Raw genomic sequence first — 21,590 nt, forward strand, 5'->3', positions numbered from 1 at the left:
GGTAATGTTATTTCTTAGTTTTGTGGTGATGAGGGTACATGGCTTTTTTGTCTACTTGATGCTGCCAATTCAAACAAATACCCAATTATATTATGGCCGTATTTGTACTTGCATTATGTTTTGCCACATTGAAACAGAACCAGAAGGTGATAAGATCTTTTGCTGCAAACTGGAGTTTCCTGTATGTAACTGTTGATTTGAAAAAGAGGCTGCCTTACAGTTGATTGGAAATCTAGTGGGAGTGTGCCTTGACGGGAGTCATCTTTCTTGAATGGCTCATATTTCATTAGTTCTGATTGAATGCTCAACACCGTGTTGACCTGGACTCGGTAATCAACATTTAGATGTTGACGGTCAATTTTACATCTGTGACAGTAAGTTACCTTAAGCTTTGTACATTATTGACAGTTGCTGATAACAGTTGATTTGTTATCTGAGGTCAAACAATTCAGCATGTTAATCAGCTGCATGTACTTGTAAAGCTCTTAATTAGTGTAGTTTTGTCTTCTAGTCAAACTCCAAACCAATTTTCAGAACCTTTGCTGTTTTGAGTGCTTCAGCATGACAATACCAAGGTTGGATTTTGGTATTGATATTGGTTTATTATTGTCACTTATACTGAGGTACATTGAAAAACTTGTCTTGCATATCATTCATACAGATTAATTCATTACACCGTGCATTGAGGTAATACAGGGTAAAAACAGTTCTCTCCATGTCAGTCAACCATCTTCTTCTTGAAAGTAGTTGTTTGGGAATCTCACAAAAAGTTCTAAAGGCCTACATTTATTGTCTGTCCCCTTCTGCCTCCATCCTGTTTCAGCAGCTTGATACAACTGACTGGCTCAGGAGATCCCTTCAAAGGGCAGTGAAGGGTTATTCGGAATGGTCCCAGCCTCAAGTAACATATTGTCAGGTTCAGTGGGCTTCCTACCCTAAAGGATATTAATAAACCAGTTTGGTTCCCTTTATGTTTTTTCTTTTCTGTCAGCTGGAAGGTAAAACAAAAATCTATTCCTCTACAGGACTTATTTCTGGTGGAGGGAGTTCCAGGATTCATACCCAAGAATGAACAATAATATCTTTATGATTCTGAATGGTGTATGACTTGGAGTGGGACGTAGAGTGGATTTTTTTCCTGTATCATTTTAGGCACTGGAGGTCATGGGTGCAGAAGATATTGTCAAAGGATCTTACAGCATTGCTGGAAGGAAGTACCAGCTTATTATGAGCTAGAAGTATATTAGCTGTTAGATGGATGTGTTGGTCTCAGCTGTGAATACCTGAATTGCACTAACAGCAGAATTTATACATTGAAATTAGCTACACCACGTGCATCCGAGTTGTAAAGCCAAATGTGGTCAGAGGATATTAAGGTTTGGCTTCGTCTTTGGGGAAAACTGAGGCCAATATTGAAGAAAGTAAACAATACAAAAGACAATTCAAGGGCTAAAAGTTATACAATATTATTTAGAACTGTTTTACTGAGTACTTGAATGTTGCTGAACAAACCCAGCAGTTGATAAACAATTTCAGAGAGCATATTGAGCAATATGTTTCTGAACAATGCCATCTGGAGTGGAAACAGGTACTGCAGATACCAGTGTTCCTGTTAATGAGTTTTGAGTGAGATTTGTACTTGATGAATGAAGATAAGTTTATAAGGGCAGGATCCCACTGGGATTTGCCACCTGCACATGACTTCTCCGGATGCTGAGCAAGTTGACTCTCTGCAGCCTCACTGCACTCAAAGGCTTTCGATTTGTTTTTAAATGCCTCTGATCAATGGGCTGTGGATGTTCAGTCACTGAGTATATTCAAGGCAGATTGATTTTTTTTAGTTATTAAAACAACTGAGCAATATGGAACTCATGTAGGTAAATGGCACTGAGGTTATAGATCAGCCATGATCTTATTGATTGGTAGAGCAGGCACAAGGAGTCAACTGACCTACTTATATTTGTTATGTAATTTAAGACAGTAAAATAAAGTGAAATAACTCAACAACACTCAGTTTTAGATTCATTGAGTCATAGAGTTATACAGTAGGGAAACAGGCCTTTCAGAGTAACTTGTCCATGCCAACCAAGATGCCTATCTAAACTAATCCCATTTTCTGCAATTGGCCCATATCCCTCTAAAACTTTCCTATCCATGTACCTGCCCAAATGTCTTTTAAATTGTACCTGCCTCTACCACCTCCTCTGGCAGCTCATTCCATATACCCACTACCCTCTGTGTGAAAAACTTGTCCTTCAGGTCCCCTTTAAATCTTTCCCCTTTCACCGTAAACCTAAGCCTTCTATTTTTAGACTCCCCTACCCTAGGAAAAAGTCTGTGACCCCATCTATGTCCTGCATAATTTTATAAACCTCTATAAGGTCATCCCTCAGTCTCCTTCGTTCCAGGGAAAATAGTCCCAGCCTCTCCAATCTCTCTTTATAACTCAAGCCCTTCAGTCCAGGCAACATCCTTGTGAATCTTCCCATAGATCATGAAATCTCACTGTGAATCTTCCCATTGTTCTTCCCATGGGTTGCAATTCCATTCATGGGGTCAACATCCATTCTCCAGCCAGCCCTGGTGTAAAGCTGAGCATGCAAGTCCCTCTCTTCAAACATGTCATCACTCCACTGCTGATTCTAGATTGTCTAAAATTTGGGCCGAGTATGCGTGTAGATACAAGTGAGCTGAACTGTGAAACCACCACTGAACCACCAACTCGGTCCAGCTTGTTTCAGCACAAATAGAGAAGTTCAGTTGAGGCCTTTAAGATTTTTTTTTAGTTTAAAGAAGTCTGCATACATGGTGTTTATTTTTTACACCAAGTATTTAATTCATCTACAGTGAATATATCATGTTGACTGACTCAAGGTAGATCTTTGATTTTTGATGGACGAGAGTCCGTCCTAGCCTTCTCAAGAAGTGCAGGCCCTAAATGTATTCTGCCACAGTTTTGGGAGAGAGGGGCTGATAAGATATTTCTGTATAGATTTTCACTTCACATTTTAGCAAGTGGTGTGTAATCTAAACTGTAAGTTTGAATTGTGCTAATTTTCTTTTGATAATCAGCTTCTGGGTAACTCAGTCATTCAACATCCAACCAGATCTTGATGGATCTTGGGCTTATATCTGATAGTTAAATTTTTTGCTGTTCCTATCAGCATAAACTATTTTTTTTCTTTGTAACGTGTTCGAAGTGTAAGCAGATAATAGCATGACCAGAGGAGAAAAGTATTTTATCTAATGGTCAGACAAATGGTACGAGCTTTAAGCAATGAAATTCAAAGAATGTTGAAAGGAAGATTGAAGTGATAGAGAAGACGAATTGGAGTCAGATCAAGAACAGAGTGGAAAATAAAATGAGGAGGAAAGGTGGATTGAGGGAGAGAAATGAGACAGATTGGTTTTCTCAATCCCTTGACAGTTCTTTTCACAATCCTTAAATTGCACCGTTTAAAAGTTATACTTGGATCCCATCATTCATTAAAAATCCCTGTGCTTTGGCCACACCATTTTCACATCTTTCAAATCATACCAACACCAGTAGCAACTTCTGGAGTTATGTTTCACTGCATTGGTGCAGAAGTCTGATGCTACTAACGATTATCCACACTAATGCTGGTGAACACTAATATTTCTGCCATCATTACAACCACAAATACTGGTCCAATACGAAAGATGAGTGTGAGTTGGTATTGGATTTTTTGTAATATATACCAAAGCTCAACAACATATTCTTTTTGGTTACAGTGGGAACCAGAACCAGCATTTTAAAGGCAAATATTTTTCTGGAATTCTTTCCACTAATTTTCTTAATTAAAGAGAAAAAACTGTAATGGAAAAGCAAATACTTCACATTTAGGAAAGGATTAACTCTGGCTATAATACTTTACAACGACTCAGCTGAAGTATTGTTGCATACTTGTTAGTTGCCAACATGAAGTGATACAGTGCTTTCCTTTTTACAAACTTGGAAGTAACTAGCTTAGTTCTCAATTGCATTGCTTAAAATCTTATCAACAAGCTGTAAAGAGATATGATGAGTGGTTTACATTTTCACTCATGAGGCAGACTCTGTCTTAGTATTCTCCTATGAATTGATTACAGGCAGGGCCCAGCATTATTGTCTATCTTAACTGCTCTGAACTGTGATTTTCTGGACCATTTCAAAGGCTCCATGTCACATTGCTATGGAAATACTGTTCGGACATAGGCCAGAGCAGGTGAACGAAAACCACAAGAAATAGAAGCATGAGTAAGCCACTGATCCCCCAGCACCTGCTCCAACTTTCAATAAGATTGTAACAGAGAATCAGAATCAGATCTATTATCACTGACATATGATGTGAAATTTGTTGTTTTGCAGCAGCAGGACAGTGCAAAGACATAAAAATCTATAAATTGCAAAAAAATAAATAGTGCAAGAAAAAAGGAATGATGTGTTCATGGATTCACGGATCATTCAGAAATCTGAAGGCGGAGAGGAAAAGCTGTTCCTGAATCGTTGAGTTTGGGTCTTCAGGCTCCTGTACCTCTTCCCTGATGGTAGTAATGAGAAGAGTGATTCAGGAACAGCTTCTTCCCCCTCCACCGTCAGATTTCTGAATGATCCGTGAATCCATGAGCACCACCTCATTATTCCTTTCTTTTTTTGCACTATTTATTTATTTTTGTAATTTATAGATTTTTATGTCTTTGCACCATACTGCTGCCACAAAACAACAAATTTCACATCATATGTCAGTGATAATAAATCTAATGCCGCCTTCTTGTGGCACTGCCTCTTGAAGATGTCCTTGATGGTGGGGAGAGTTGTACCAGTGATGGAGCTGGCTGAGTCTATAAACCGTCTGCAGCTGTTGCAATCCTGTCCACTGGAGGCTCCATACCAGGCTGAGATGCAACCAGTCAGAATGCTCTCCACCATACATCGATAGAAATTTGTAAGAGTCTTTGGTGACATACCAAATCTCCTCAAACTCCTAATGAAGTCGAGCTGTTGGTGTGCCTTCTTTGTGATTGCATCAATGTGTTGGGCTCAGGATAGATCCCCTGAGATGTTGACAACCAGAACTTGAAGCTGCTCACTCTTTCCACCAACTGACCCCTCAATGAAGGACTGGTGTGTGTTCTCCTTGACTTCCCCTTCCTGAAGTCCACAATCAGTTCCTTGGTCTGCTGACATAGAGTGCGAGGTTGTTGTTGCGACACCATTCAACCAGCCGACCTATCTCACTCCTGTACACCACCTCATCACTATCTGAGATTCTACCAACAGCAATGGCTCATCAGTGAATTTATAGATGGTGTTTGAGCTGTGCTTAGCCACACAGTCATGAGTGTAGATAGAGTAAGCAGTGGGCTAAACACGCATCCTTGAGGTCCGCTTGTGTTGATTGTCGGCGAGGAGGAGATGTTATTACCGATCTGCACTGACTGTGGTCTCCTTATAAGGAAGTCGAGGATCCAGTTGCAGAGGGAGGTACAGAGGCTCAGGTCTTGAAGCTTGGTTATTAATACTGAGGAGTGATGGTGTTGAATGCCGAGCTGTAATCAATAAACAGCAGCCCTGATGTATGTCTTGCACTATCTAGGTGTTCCAAAGCAGAGTGGAGAGCCAGTGAGATTGTGTCTGCTGTAGACCTGTTGTGGCGGTAGGCAAGTTGAAGCGAGTCCAGGTCCTTGCTCAGGCAGGAGTTAATTCTAGCCATAACCAACCTCTCAAAGCACTTCATCACAGTAGATGTGAGTGCTACCGGGTGATAGGACACGAGAGACTGAAGATACTATGGTCTGGAGCTAAAATTAAACTGCTGGAAGAACTCAGCAGGTTGATAGCACCTGTGGAGGCAAAGGGATAGTCGACATTTCAGGGCAAGACCCTGTATCAGGACTGATGTTATTGGCTCGTATCCTGACCCCGGCTCAGAAGCTGAGCAAGCTCTCTGATCACCACCCTTATTTCCCTCTACCACCTTGATTCATTTCCAGACATAAATCCTCACTAACTACTACCACCCCACCACTCAACTGTGAACCAGCCTGACCCCAGGCCCCAGTTCATGGCCTGTGCCCACTATTGCTCTCTCCCTGCCATGTCCATGGACCCAGGCTTAATCCTGAATGGCACATTGGAAATAAGAAAATGTGCAGAGGCCTTAGGCAATAGTGAGGTTTGTAGCAGTGGCCTATAACCAAGAAAGTCATTGGTGTTGCTACAGCAACCATCCAGCACACATATTTGGGTGCACCAGAGTTCCTAGGCAACTATCTTTTCATCGTTCAGTGGCAAGTTGATCAGAATTGATGACATTTGTTATGAACCATCCATTGTTGTAAGTCATAAAGTGGGATGAATGAGTGTGGGGTGAATCAAATCTCACAACGCATGATGACATAGAATGGATATGAGTATTTATCAACACTCACACCTTCAGGTCAGAATGTTGCTTTCAGCAGCTTAATTTTAAATTCAATATTGTCACCCTACTATTTTTTTTGAAACAACAATGCATTAGTGTATCAGGGAAGGAGCTAGGTTGTGAAGTCATCTGCTTTACAATAGGGTACACATTGCACCCACTTCAAGGCTCTTCATTTGAGGAAAGGTGTGGAGGGAATGGAAAAGCTGCAGTATAGATTCACAAGGATGAGATTTTGTTTTACCTAAATTTGAAAATGGTTAACCTGTGGTATGAGCTGTGAATCAGTCGTAATACTCTATTCCTTCTGAGTTAGAAGGCTCAGGACCAGCAATGGGTCATTTAAATCCCAGTTTTAAAACTTGAGGAGAAGAACAAAGGTCAAGCACTTTTGTAGCTCTGAGGAGGGGCTAGCTTTCAGATGAGACCTTATGCTGAGGCCCTCAGGAAAATATAAAGGACCCCATTGTACTGTGGACAATATTTATCTCTCAATTGCCATAATTGAAAAACTGTTTAGCTCAGAGTTTTCTCAGAGTAGCTTGCACTGTTATTCATTGCTGACCTACCAGCTAAACCTGCTCATAACTTGAGCAGATCTCTCAGGTGAGATGTTCCTCCAGGAGAAGTCTCTGACATGCAGCACAGGACCTTCTGATTGTAAAACCCTCAAATTGCTTTGCTGAGTGGTTGAGCTATTCCCTGCCTCTTTCATAGCAGAAAAGGAGTGTTAAGTGGCTGGTGGCTGGTCAGCCAGTAAATGTTTTATGTAAAGGCCTTTTGCTACAAAATTCTGTTACACAGGAGAACCAAGGTTATTGTGCTCACCAGGCAAGGCTTTTACGTTTAAAGGGCACAAAAGCCATTGCTTAATTCACTCTGCCATTGAAGAATGAGAGGAGGAAGATCACAGGTGGGGGGAGTGGAGTGCCTCAAGGCCATGATGGAAACGTGAGGAGTGTCAAGGTGTCAGGTGGTGAAGGGAAGTGCAGACATTAGGACTTCGAGAACTGGATGAGTTGGGATAAGGGATATCGGGGGGGGGGGGCTGTCAATGTGGAGATCAAAACTATCAGGGGTTGGGTATGTCAATGTGGAATGGAGTGGGGGTTGGGAGCTTCTGAATGGATGCTCCATTTGCTCACACTTAGCTTGTGGTGGGAGCATGTGGGAGACCAGCAGTGAGTGATAAGTTCTTAACTTAGAAGGGTACCTACTTGCATCCTGTTCCCAGTACCAGACTCCATGGGCTCAGACCTCTTTAAGTACAGCCAAAGCAGGTCTCACATTTGTCGTGCAAGTTTCTCTTGCATGACTGATTGAAGCAGACCATGTGTGCTCAGATTCTTGGAAATAGTAGCCACATTCATGGAGCAGCTGTAGCCCACTGCCTATGTCCAGGCCCCTCTGCATTAGGCCTTCACAGTCAAATAGGATCCAGAAACAATTTGCAGGCTTTATGAATGATGCAGTAACTTACTGATCACTTTGTGATAAAGTCTGTTGTGTAGGCCAGAGATTCCACTTCTGAATGGAAGCTCCAATTGCTCACACTCAGCAAAATACAATCCCCTCTTGATGAAGACCTGATGATGTCACAGGCCACTCTGTTTGAGGAATCAGGTCTGGCTGGGGATTCACAAAGAACTCTAGCAACCTTACATCTGGGATCAGCTAAAGCACCAAGTATATTTTAATTTATTTTTTCATGAACCGTCTGAGTTACCTTAGTATCAAAAAAGCCTCACAGGTTCCGTGTAATCTTTGATGTAGCCAACCTTCCCAGCTTGCCTCACACCCCAAGAGGGAAGCATATTCGTGAGGTAGTCCATACTGTATAGCTCTATATATATAAACATTGTCCTTTGCACCAGTATATCAAGGGCATTGTCTTCAGATAGACCATTTCTAATCTGGAATTCTATGGAATAGATGACTGTTGAACTGGTGTCCATAAAATTCTTTGAAATCAGGTTTAGAAGGGAGTACAAGAAAGCATGTAAGTTGATCAGGAGTAGGATTGCAACTTGGTGGTTCATGAAGATGAAGACATCAGAATACGCATGACAGACCAAACAGCCTGTCCCTATGCTGTTACATTAAATTATTATTGAAAGAATGAATCCCATAGGATGAGCCAGTTACTATTGCTCCTAATATTAATCCATTTTTTCCCCTGAAATATACATATAAATTTACAATTGTAAAATATAGGCGAGCCCTGCATTATGGCCATTGGGTAATGGAAATTTGCCCTTACAGAATTCACAAATCATTACCCAAGAAGTTGAGATACAGAAAAATATTGGCTCTCGCGGAATTCATGAGGAAAAATAAGTATATAAATAAACACAAATTTTTTTAACAACTCGCATATCTTGATGTGTGCGCAGATGATGCAATCTCGCATTATGGAAAATCACAATACAGACCATTTCCTCGAATATAAACCCTCTCCCTCCCCTCCCCCCACCCTGTAATGTTGGGTTCACTTTACCTTCATTCATTGTATCAAGCATATTTGCTTACAGTATTTACATTATGTTCACATGGAATCAGTTTTCCTTTCCCAAACATTTTATCAACAATGAGTTTAAGAAATTCCTTCCCCCATCCAACTCATCCCCCATCCAACTTTCTGACTCATTGTGTTGTATCAGAAGATTGGTGTGACCAGCTTAACTGTGAACGGCGATATGTACATATGTTTACACATGATTGGCTACTGAAGGTTGCACTCAATAGGGCATTGTTTTTATTTTCTGAATTCTTTGAAGCTTCAGCATTTTATGCAAATTTAGGGTTGCTTGACAAGAACCAAAGCAACATTTTAAACAAGACATTCCAACAATTAACCTGACAATGTGGAATGTCAGATATTTTGAAAGTATTAAAGGTAATTCCAAAGTATACAACAGAAAAAATTACAGTGGTTTAGAAAAATAGATTATTTAAAACCCAGCAGTTGCCTATCTGATGGCTGAGAAACAGAATTTGCAAACAGCCACTCTAAAGTCAGTAGACTTTAAACTTTAACTCCATAACTGCTAAGGTATGAAAGGCCCTTTATCCTGAGCACTAAGAAAATATTATCGTCAAAAGCAAATAAAAATGAGCTGCTGGGATCCAGTCCAGATGAAGCGACCCAACCTGAAACATTGACTGTCCATTCCCTCCACAGATGCTACCTGACCCGCTGAGTTCCTTCAGCAGCTCGGTGTTTTGCTACAGATTCCTGCAATTGCAGTCCCTTATATCTCCATAGTTATCAGCAACTTATTTTATATCTCTCCCTAAATCTAAATAAAACCCCAAATTGTCAAGTGTAGGGTTCAATATCTGGATTATTACTTTATGGTAATGTCTTATTTTAATTGCACTGAAAGGTAGCAATTGTTAATTGATTTCTATGACAACAAGTTGACCGATGTATCAGCTCCCTCTCGATTGATAGCACTTTCACCTCTGGGTCAGAAGCTTGTGGGTTCAGCCCAACTACAAAGGCATGGGTCACCTGCAAGCCATTCAGGTATCAGGGTAAATTTGGTGGCACAGAGCTCTCAGCATGATGCCAAATTTAACAGGAGCATGTGTTAGTGTTGTAAAGCTCTTACATTTCAGTCAGTGTTGGATTTAAGCATTGATCATATTAGATGTGACTGCGTGGGTTTCCTTCAGGTGCTGCAGTTTCCTCTCACATTCCAAAGGCGTACAGGTTAGGAAGTTGTGGGCATGCTATGTTGGCACCAGAAGCGTTGTGACACTTGCGGGCTGTCCCCAGAACATTCCACACAAAGATACATTTCACTGTGTGTTTCAATGTACATGTGACTAATAAAGAAATCTTACCTTAATTCAACCTCCTTTATCCTCCCACCACTTGACTACTGTTGGAAACACCCTGGAATGTCTTAAGCCCCACCCACCTCCTTTATTGTGCTGCACATTACAGGGTTTGACCAGTTTACCTAGACATTGCTGGTGCCCAAAAAGCAAATAAGCTTGAACATTTTATTGCTTTATACCTTTCAGATTGCTGAATAAAGGCATTGACTGAAACTGTCTGAAGGTCTAATTGCTGCACAGTCACATTTTCTCACCAGTAATTTGTTCTCCTTATTTTCTGCTGTAAAGATGAAAATAATAAAACCTCCTTAAAAAGGAGCAGGAATAAATATATGCTGTTTTTCTGGGGATTCTTCCAAATTCCTGTCAAATTAACACCAAGAGATCGGCAGAATTCCTGCAGCAATGCTATCTCACGACGTTTTGTCAACTGTAAAATGTCAAGATACAAATAGAATTGCACAGTATTTGCATTATGTGGATAACTCTGTGAATACTTGGATAGCACATGCACAGACAGAATTGAGTGACTCCACACAACAAATCCAATTCAGTTTGCTAGGAGTTTGAATTTTGTGCAGATTTTTCTTGGAAAACTTAGATTGCACCTTGATTTCTCATAAACTTCTTGTTTAAAACCAAATATTCTGAGAACTCCCAATTCCTTTGACAGTGAGTCACATGCACCACCCAGCCTGTAATCGCGTTTTGCATGCTGATCTTATGACGCATTCTATAACATGCATTTATTCATGTGGCACTGTGGATAAGATATATTGTCTGACCTTATTTGTCTATAAACCTAAACCAGGGATAAATAATTATTTTTGACAGACTTCAAAGTCTTCCTAATTTTAATTTGGTTCCTTTCTTTTTAGATCATTTGTTACAGTTATATGAACTTGTAGCTAGACCCCATTTGGGATTCTACATCCTGGGCAGGCAAAAAATATCAGGGTTAAGGAACCAATGTGGTTTTTGGTGTTATGATTCAGTCTGATTCAAAAAAATTCAACTGATTTAAAAAAAGTTTCATAACTGGCTTAGGGATCTGAAAGGTCTTCTCCTGACCATTGTTTCTATTCTGTATCCACTTTTAGTCTCCCATGAAGAGGCAGCAGGATTTTTGATGAAGGAAGGTAATAACATTTTGCATTTGAGAACTTCCTAATCTCATAACAGCCAAATTCCATGGTAGCCAAGTGGTTAAAATACCGGACTGGTATTCAGAGGCTTGACTGTTGATTTGGAGCTATGTGTTTGAATACCACCAATAAATCAAAAAGAGAAACTATCATCAATAATGGTGATCATGAAACCACTGGATTGTATTACAGGAACGATAACATAATGTTAAGGTACTGGACTCAGCTAGATGTAAGGGCCATTGGTCCATTGAGACAAGTGTTTAAATCCCACTATAGCAGCTATGGAATTTAATTCAAGTAATCAAATAAATCTGAAATCAAAGCTAGATGCAGTTACGAGACTGTTGAAAAGCCCACCTTTCTCACATTTGAAGAAAATCTACCGTCCTCAACTGGCCTGGCCTGTATGGAAATCTGGACATGCCAATGAGGCTGCCTCATTTCAGGGACAATTCTGTGACCAATGAATGAACAAGTGACAAAGAGTATGCTTGTTTCACTAATGCCCTTAGGGAAAAAAATAGGTGTTGTCTTATCTGGCCAGCCGACAAGACTACACAGCTACTGTCCTCTCCAATGGCCTAACAAACCTTTCAGTTTGAGCCCAGTTGCAAGTAGGCTGTCAATTTCTACACAGCCAACAATATCCACATCCTGTGACAAACAATGTGGTTGACTCTTGTGCACTCTGAAATGGCCTAGCATGCCTTCCAGTTATGCCGTTATTGCTGCATTCAAACAGAGAAAGAATAATACTGACCAAGGCTCTGAATTTGGACATGTCAAAGTCGATTCCAGCTGAGTCTCTCACAGCTATCTGGGGACTGGAGTCTGAATTGGGAGTGCTGTCCCACAGACTACTCAAGCCACAGCCTGACATTCACGGTAGTGTAGCGGTTAGCGTAACGCTATTACAGCATCAGCGACCTGGCCGCTGTCTGTAAGGAGCTTGTACATTCTCCCCGTGTCTGCGTGGGTTTCTTCCAGGTGCTCTGGTTTCCTCCCATATTCCAAAGGCTTACGGGTTAGGAAGTTGTGGGCATGCTATGTTGGCGCCAGAAGCGTGGCGAGACTTGTGGGCTGCCCCAGAACACTGCGCAAAAGAAGAGGCATTTTACTGTGTGTTTCGACGTACATGTGACTAATAAAGATATCTTATCTTGTCTTACATTGTCATACTCATCGAGCCACACCTTGCAGACAATATGCCAAACACCTTTAAAATCCCTGGGCATATCCTGCCCTCCCTTAACCCACCAGAGGCACTGTGGAAACAGGTGTGATGGAATAGCCCTGGGAATTTTCAACATGTCTGCAGACCCCATAAACTCTTAAGGTGTCAGCTTAGACATGGGCAAGGAAACCTTCTCCTGATGCCTATCTACAGTCTTCTCTCAGTTGATGAATCAGTACTCATCCTTGATGAATAACATTTGGAAGAAGCACTGAAAGTAACAAGAGCAGAGAATATACTCCAGTGGGGTCTTCAGTTTCCATTCCCAAGAGAGACTCAGTAGCACCACCACTAATTGAGGTGGCTGAGTTCTGAAGTCTGCGTCGGCATTATTGTGTAACAGGAGGGATGAATTAATTTAAGCTCATCCTCACAATATGCTTGCAGCAGATGCATATGTCCATTGGTAGAAATGATCACTGCACAGACCTTTTGGTATTGGTATAGGTTTATTATTGTCACTTGTACCGAGGTACAGTGAAAAACTTGTCTTGCATACCATTCGTACAAATCAATTCATTACATTGTGCAGATACATTGAGTTAGTACAGAGTGCATTGAGGTAGTACAGGGTAAAAATAATAACAGAATGCAGAGTAAAGTGCCACAGCTACAGGGAAGTGTATTGCAGGTAGACAATAAGGTGCAAGGTCAAACAAGGTAGATTGTGAGGTCAAGAGTCCATCTCATCATATAAGGAAACCGTTCAATAGTCTTATCACCCTGAGATAGAAGCTGTCCTTGAGCCTGGTGGTATGTGCCCTCAGGCTCCTGTATCTTCTGCCTGATGGGAGAGGCGAGAAGAGAGAATGACCTGGGTGGGTGGGATCTTTGATTATGCTGGCTGCTTCACCTAGGAAGTGAGAGGTATAGACAGAGTCCATGGAGGGGATGGTGGTTTCCATGATGCACTGGGCTATGTCCACAACTCTCTGCAGTTGGAGACAAAGTCCCATTTCTGCAGTCAGGTCATCCTCCGACGCATTGTGCAGCAACCATACGATATGCAATTGACTCAGAACGGATGTGGTGGCTCAAAACTGGGTATCCATGAGACCATCTGTAGCAGAAGTCCATATTACCTCCAGATGAAACCACATGGCCCACCACATTCCTCAGTCTAACATCATTCTCAAGCCAGGAGATCCACCCTGTTCAATGAGGAGTACAGAAAGCTTTGCTGGGAGCAGCATCAGGCATATCTAAAGGTGAGGCACCAGCCTAATGAATCTGCAACAGAGAACTCTTCTTCATAGATGACCCCTCGAGATGGAGGATGACTTGCTCCCACTCCAGTTTTGAAGGTTGCAAAGTGGTGATGAGGCCAATATCAGAAGTCCATATTTCCTCAAGATGTAACCACATGGCCCACCACATTGCTCAGTCTAACATCATTAACAAACCAGGAGATTAACCCTGTTCAATGAGGAGTACAGAAAGGCAGACTCTTCGACTGTCGGGGCAGGAGATGGCTGACAGGCAGGTGGAGGGGTAGTTTGGAAGGTGATGCACTCCTTCCACTGGTTATGCAGGGCTCTTGTGAATTTCCATGCCTGACCTTGAAGTTCTCAATAACATTCTGAAAATGGTCCTTCTACACTGTGAGTGATCATAGACCCGAGGTTCCCAGGAATCAATGGGAATGTTCAACTTCTTCAAGGAAGCTTTTGAGCACATCCTTGAATTGGGATTCAGGTGGGATGTTTGAGAACACAGGATGACATATGTACTAAATAGCAATGATATAAATGCATTAGGCAGAAATAAGCCATCTCACAACCTATCAGTCAGACGAAAACTCTGCATTCCCACCGCATCTGTGCATAGTGGTGGACAATTAAACAGCTAATGAGAGGAGGTGGGTCCAAAAACATCCCCATTCTCAACAACAACAGGGCCCAAGACATGAGTGCTAAAGTATTCTCAACCGTATTCTTTAAAACTTTACTTATACAGCACGGTAACAGACTCTTACGGCCCAGCGAGCCCGCACTGCCCAATTACACCCATGTTAACCTGCTAACCTGTACGTCTTTGGAATGCGGGAGGAAACCAGAGCACTTGGAGGAAACCCACACAGTCATGGAGAGAACATACAGAACTCCTTACAGACAGTGGCGGGAATTGAACCCTGATCACTGGTGCTGTAATAGCGTTATACTAACCATTACGCTACTGTGCCGCCCTTCACCAGAGGTATCAAATACAGATCCATCTCTGCTTCCACCTTGAGGTCTCCACTATCACAGAAACCAGTTTGAGTGTACCAGATACAACAAAGGCATCTTGGGACCAGACAACATCGAGCAATAGTACTGAAGACTATACTCCAGAACTAGCTGTGCCTCTAGCCAAGCTGTTCCAGTACAATTACAACTCTGACATTGACCTGACAGTGTGGAAAACTGCTCAGGTACATCCTGTTCACAGTTAATTACCATCCAATCAGTCTACTGTCCAAGCAAAGTGATGGTATGTGTCATTGACAGTGCTGTCAAGTGGCATTTACTCACCAATAACCTGCTCACCAATGCTTTCACTAGGACCACTTGGCTCCAGACTTCATCGCAGCCTTGACCCAAACAATTGAATTCTAGAGGTGAGGTGAGAGTGACTGCCCTAAATATCAAAGCAACAGTCACTGAGAGTGACTTTAAGGTACCCTAGTAAAACTGCTCAATGGGCATCAAGGGAAAACATGCCCATGGTTGGAGTCATACCTCACACTAAGGAAGTTGGTTATGCTTGTTTGATGTCAATCCTCCCAGCCTCAGGACATCAGTACAGCAGTTTCTGGGGCAATGTTTGAAGCCCAACAATCTTCAGCTGTCTCATCAATGACCTTTTTTCCATTATTAGGTATGAAATGGGGATGTTCACTAATGATGGCACAATGTTCAATTCTATTTGCAACTCATTAGCAATTGAGGCAGCCTATGCCTGCATGCAGCAACATTCAGACATGGATTGAAAAATTCTGGGGAATAGCTATTTCCAACGAGAGATTCCAAACCCCCTACCCCTGACCTTCAATGGCATTACCAACACAGAGTCCTCCATCATCAATGTCCTGAGGGTCACTACTGACCAGAAACTCAACTGGACCAGCCACATAAATTCTGTGGCTATGAGAACAGGTTAGAGGCTGGGTATCCTATGGCAAGTAACTTTTTCTCCTGACTCCCCAAAACCTTTCCACCATCAATAAGGCTTGGGTCAGGAGTGTGATGCAATATTCTCCACTTTCTTGGAGAAGTGGATAACCAAAACCCAGACAGCACTTGGGAGTACTGTGTACAGTTCTGTTCACCACTCTATAGGAAGGATGGGATTGAGCTAGAGAAGGTACAGAAAAGATTCACAGGAATATTGCCTGGACTGGGTGGCTTGAGTTATAAGGAGAGATTGGACTGTTTTCTCTGGAGTGAAGGAGGCTGAGGGATGATCTCATATAGGTTTATAAAATTATGGACATAGGTGGGGTAGTTAGTCACAGTCCTTTTTCCCAAGAGGAAAGATTTAAAGGCGTCATGATGGGCAAGTTTTTCCACATAGAGGATGGTGGGTATGTGGAACAAACTCCCAGAGGAGGTGTTAGAGGCAGGTACAATTTAAAAAACATTTGCACAAGTACATAGACAGGAAGAGTTTAGAGGGATATGGGCCAAACACAGGCAAATGTAATTAGGTATGTATCTTGGTCAGCATGGACGAGTTAGGCCAAAGATCCTGTTTCCATGCTGCATAACTCTGAATCTATGAATAAACATCATCCAATGCAAAATTGATTGACTCCCATCAATTAGTAATTGCTTTATTATTGTCACATGTACTGAGACACAGTGAAAAGCTTTTGTTTGCATGCCATCCAGACAGATCACTCCATACATGTACATCAAGGTTGTACAAAAGGAAGAAGATAAAAACAGAATGCAGAATATAGTGTTACAGCTACAGAGAAAGTGTAGTGCAGGCAGGCAAATAAAGTGCAAGGGCCATGACAAGGTAGAGAGGGAGATCAAAAGTTCATCATTTCATATAAGAGGTCTGTTCAAGAGTCTTATGAGAGCAGGATAGAAGCTGTTTTTGTGCCTGGCAGTATGTGTTCTTCTGCCTGATGGAAGGGGGTAAAAGAGAGAATGACTGGGTTGGGAGGTGTCCTTGATTATGGGAAGCATAGACAAAGTCAATGGAGGGGAGGTTGGTTTTCATGATAGACTGGGCTGTGTTCACAACTCTCTGCAATTTCTTGCAGTCTTGGGCAGAGCATTTGCCATACCAAGCTGTGATGCATCCGGATAGGATGCTTTCTATGGTGCATCTGTTAAAATTGGTGAGGGTCATTGAGGACATGCTGAATTTCCTTAGCATTCTGAGCAAGTAGAGGCAGTGGTGTGCTTTCTTGGCCATAGCATCTATGTGGCTGGACCAGGACAAGTTGTTGGTGATATTTGCACCAAGGAACTTGCAGCTCTCAACCATCTCCACCTCAGCGTCATTGATACAGACAGGAGTGTGTACTCTACCCTGCTTCCTGAAGTCAGTTTTGCTGACATTGAGGAAGAGGTTGTTATCTTGACACCATGCCACTGGGCTCTATATCTCCTTCCTGTACTCTGTCTCGTTGTTTCTTGAGATCTGGTCCACTACAGTGGTGTCATCTGCGAACTTGTAGATAGAGGGAGTAAAGTAAGGGTCTGAGGACGCATCCTTGCAGGGCACCAGTGTTGAGGATAATTGTGTCAGAGGTGTTGCTGCCTATCCTTACTGACTGCGGGCTGTTGTTCAGGATGTCAAGGATCCAGTTGCAGAGGAGGATGCTGAGTCCTAGGTCTAGAACTTTGAAGATAAATTTATTTGGAATTTATGGCATTGAGTTGTAGTCAATAAATACACGTAGGTGTCTTTGTTATCCAAATGTTCCAGTGATGAGTGAGGGATCAGGGAGATGATGCCCGCCTTGCACTTTTTCAGTGGTAGGTGAATTGCAGTGGGTTGAGGTTGTCTGGGAGACTGGAGTTAAGGTGTGCCATGACCAACCTCTCGAAGCACTTCATCAACCTATGAAGTCATCCACTTCATCACTGCTTCTCCACCAGTGCACACTGGCTACAACGTGTACCATCTACAAAATGCACTACAGTTAGTCACCCTGCTACTCCAACAGCACCTCTCAAACTCACAACCTCTATGAACAAGAAGGACAAGGGGAGCAGACACATGGGAACACCACTGCGTGCAGGGTCCCCTCCAAGTCACAGACCAGGTTGACTTGGAAGTATATTGCTATTCTTCATCATTGCTGCATCTACATCATGGATCTCCCTCCCAACAGCTCTATGGGAGTACCTTCACAAGAAGAACTGCAGTGGTTCAAATCAGCAGCTCACCACCTTCCCATGGACAGATAGGGATGAGCAATGAATGCTGACTTTGCCCGTAATGCCTGGATCATGAAAAGTGAATTAAATATTTTCAAAGATTGCCGCACTCACTTATTGGTGCACATATACCTGTCTACATCAACGGTGCTGAAGTCGAGAGGGTTGAGAGCTTCAAGTTCCAAGGAGTGAACATCACCAATAGCCTGTCCTGGTCCAACCATGTAGACGCCAAGGCCAAGAAAGCTCACCAGCGCCTCTACTTCCTCAGGAATTTGATGTGTCCCCCTGGACACTCACCAACTTTTATTGATGCACCATAGAAAGCATCCTATCTAGATGCATGACAGCTTGGTATGGCAACTGCTCTGCCCAGGACCGCAAGAAACTGCAGAGAGTTCTGGACACAGCCCAACACATCATGGAAACTAGCCTCCCCTCCATGGACTCTGTCTGTACTTCTTCGCTGCCTCGTTAAAGCAGCCAGCATAATCAAAGACCCCACCCACTGCAGACATTCTCTCTTCTCCACTCTTTCATCAGGCAGAAGATACAAAAGTCTGAAAGCACGTACCACCAGGCTCAAGGACAGCTTCTACTCTGCTGTTATAAGACTATTGAACAGTTCCCTAGTACGTTAAGATGGACTCTTGACCTCACAATCTACCTTGTTATGCCCTTGCACCCTATTGTCTACCTGTACTGAACTTTCTCTGTAGCTGTGACACTTTACTCTGCATTCTGGTTTTGTTTTATCTTGTACCACCTCAATGCACTGTGTAATGAATTGATCTGTATGAACGGTATGCAAGACAAGTTTTTCACTGTACAAGTGACAATAATAAACCAATTCCAACTGCTCTAGCCCATCTACATTTTCTCATCAGACAGGAGTTGTCATCACTACCTTTCATTTTCTTCTCCTTTGGCTTCCATAGCCATTTCTTTTCTGTCCCCTTAGGTACTTATCTGACATTATGTCACTGATGAGGAATATCTTTCTTCAAACTAGTATGTACAAGGTGCTTCCATTATGTTTGCCCTCTGCCAAAATCCTGTGCCTACCGCCTGACTCCCTCTCCCTCCAAGGCAATGTGTGAGGCCTGTGGATCGAGCTTGAATCTCTGCACCTACCTCCAGGACTGTCCTCTTTCACTCATCATCATCTGCCTTCACTCCTGTCACAACTCACTACAGCCATCTTTGTCATCTTTGTACTTAACTGTTCTAATAGTCTTCTCACCAGCGCCAAGACACTGCTTTGCATAAATGGCAAGTGACTGCAAATGTCTGCTGTCTTGCAAAATGATCTGAGGGCAACCTGACCTTCCTCAACCTCAATTATATATTGATTTCGGAACGCATAAATCTATCTCTTTGCCTTAAACTTTCTGCTTGTCCTTACCTCCTGCACCATCTGCAGGCACTGTTTTTTTCTCCATTGACAGTTTTTATTTCTTTTCATCTTTTCCAATATTTCTGTCTCAAGCTAGTTTAGAGATGCGAGATCAAACAGACTGTGAATGGTAAGAAAAGAAGCCAGATGTTAGTCAATTTGCTCCCAGTAAGGATGCAGTAAATCAGAAGCAAACCACACTTGTTTTGTCGAGCTGAAGCAGAAGGTCATTCGCCCAATAGCCATTGCTGCCAGATGGAAGAGCAGGGTGCTCAAGAGTATTCCAAATTTAATAGCTTGTTTATTTCACAGACTCCTTCCCAGTAACCCGATCAAAGAGACCACTAAATGTCACTGGTTTTCATGGATCTGTATATAAAAAATGGTCTCCAAGTGTCTTGCCCATCCTTTGTTGTAGTGAACAAACCCTTTGTTAAGCGAAAAAATAAATTAAATAAAATCATTTGTTGTATTAAAGATTTGTTAAGTAAATGTTTGATAAATAAGGGAGACCTATAAAAAGGGAAATAAACACATTGACCTTAAAAGGGAAATACATGGTGTTCATAAAGCAGATACAATAATCGAACATAATCACAAAAAGAGCGAGAATCTAAAACTCTACAAGGTTCATAAGCCATTCTTAGGTTGTTGATAGGTTAAGGAAGTTTAATTAACCACAGGGGCTCATCGTAAAATTGAGGAAAGGTGCAGGTCTGGTAGGGGAAATACATGGCTTTCATATCATGGAGAAAATAATACAACATAACAATCACATAACAGAAAGATAATCTTAAACTCAACAAGGTCCATAAGCCATTTTTAGGTAGCTGATAGGTTACAGAGGCCTAATCAAATACAGGGCCTCATAAACTCAAGGAAAGATGCTGTAATTAAACAAGTACAATCGAGATCATAGCCTTAATATAGGCAGGATATATTGAATGTAGAAAAAGTTTAGCACTGACTCTCTATATAAGACTCATTTGTGATGAAAGACATGGGGAACTTAATGGGGAGGAAAGGATTGAGAACTGATAAAACTAAATTGTATGAAATAATAGAAAAAATATGGCCTAGTTAGAGAATGACCTTCCAGTGAGCATAACTTAGAACAATATATCATTAATTTAATATATTGTGCAAGCTGATTAAAAACATATTTGCCAAATAGATTTTGAGATGTACATTGACCCAAAAAGTATATCACCATTGGGGGTGTGTAAAGGGCAATTATGGCTTACTTTGGACATATTTTTGGCCATGTAGAAATGGTGGAAAATTGGAATTCACAACCATGATTGTCATATCCACAATATCCAAGCAGACTATTAGATTATACCTCAATAATTGATTAAAAACTGTGACAAGTCTAAATTACAGAAGTTCTGATGAAAGGTCATTGACCTAAGCTGTTAATAACAAGGGCAATTTCTAAAGGGTGCTGCAGTGGATGGAGGTCCTGACTGCAATGTAGTTTTGACCACTAGTTGGAAGAGCCAGCTGGCATGGTTGGTGCTTTGCTTATGTGCAGGAAATAGATTAGATTGGTGATGTGGGGGAAGCAAACCTTCTCCTCTTTGTCCTGTAAGCAAGTTGGAATGGCACTCTCCTCTTCCACATGGCACTCATTGCCTCTTTTTAAGCTGCCATATTTCCTTAGGCTAGGGAAACATGGTTGGCTGCAGCTGACCTAAATTGGAGACAGAATCTGGGGCATATGGCTGCATTAAAATAGTTAAATGGGGATCTTATTCCTTGCAACTCTTTGGTTGCTTTGTTAAAAGTAGAAAGTTGGATTCAGATTTTAAAATTTAGAATTTTTACAGCATTTAACATGTTTATCCAGACTAGTTAAATGAGATGAGCATTTTTTTCCTTTCTCACCCTCTCATTAAGTGAGTTACAAATGGCACCGAGCTCTGGGTGAATCTTCTTTTCCTCTATTTCCTCCAATCCTCCTACCTGTCACTTAAATCTGTGCCTTCTAGTTCTGATCACACTATTAAGCAAATTAAGATCTTCCATCTTTAGTAATTTAATAATATAACATACCTTGGTTAAATCCCCCCCTCACCTTCCTTTGTTCTGAAGAAAACAGCCCCAGTCCAGCTAATCTCATCATTTAGCTAAACTTTCCCTGCCCTGGCAATATTCTCT

At 41.8% G+C, this 21,590-nt stretch overlaps 1 protein-coding gene across 1 annotated transcript in view; it reads left to right on the top strand.

Annotated features, from left to right (window-relative positions):
* The first annotated feature begins 235 nt into the window (after positions 1–235).
* rab27b (RAB27B, member RAS oncogene family) overlaps positions 236–21,590 on the top strand; it is a 75,586-nt gene continuing 54,231 nt past the window's right edge. The window contains exon 1 of the mRNA XM_052010190.1: positions 236–374. The gene's annotated coding sequence lies outside the window, so the exon portion shown is untranslated. The remainder of the gene's footprint in view (positions 375–21,590) is intronic.

Source organism: Pristis pectinata, chromosome 2, assembly GCF_009764475.1.
Source record: "Pristis pectinata isolate sPriPec2 chromosome 2, sPriPec2.1.pri, whole genome shotgun sequence".
NCBI classification, from domain to species: Eukaryota; Metazoa; Chordata; class Chondrichthyes; order Rhinopristiformes; family Pristidae; genus Pristis; species Pristis pectinata.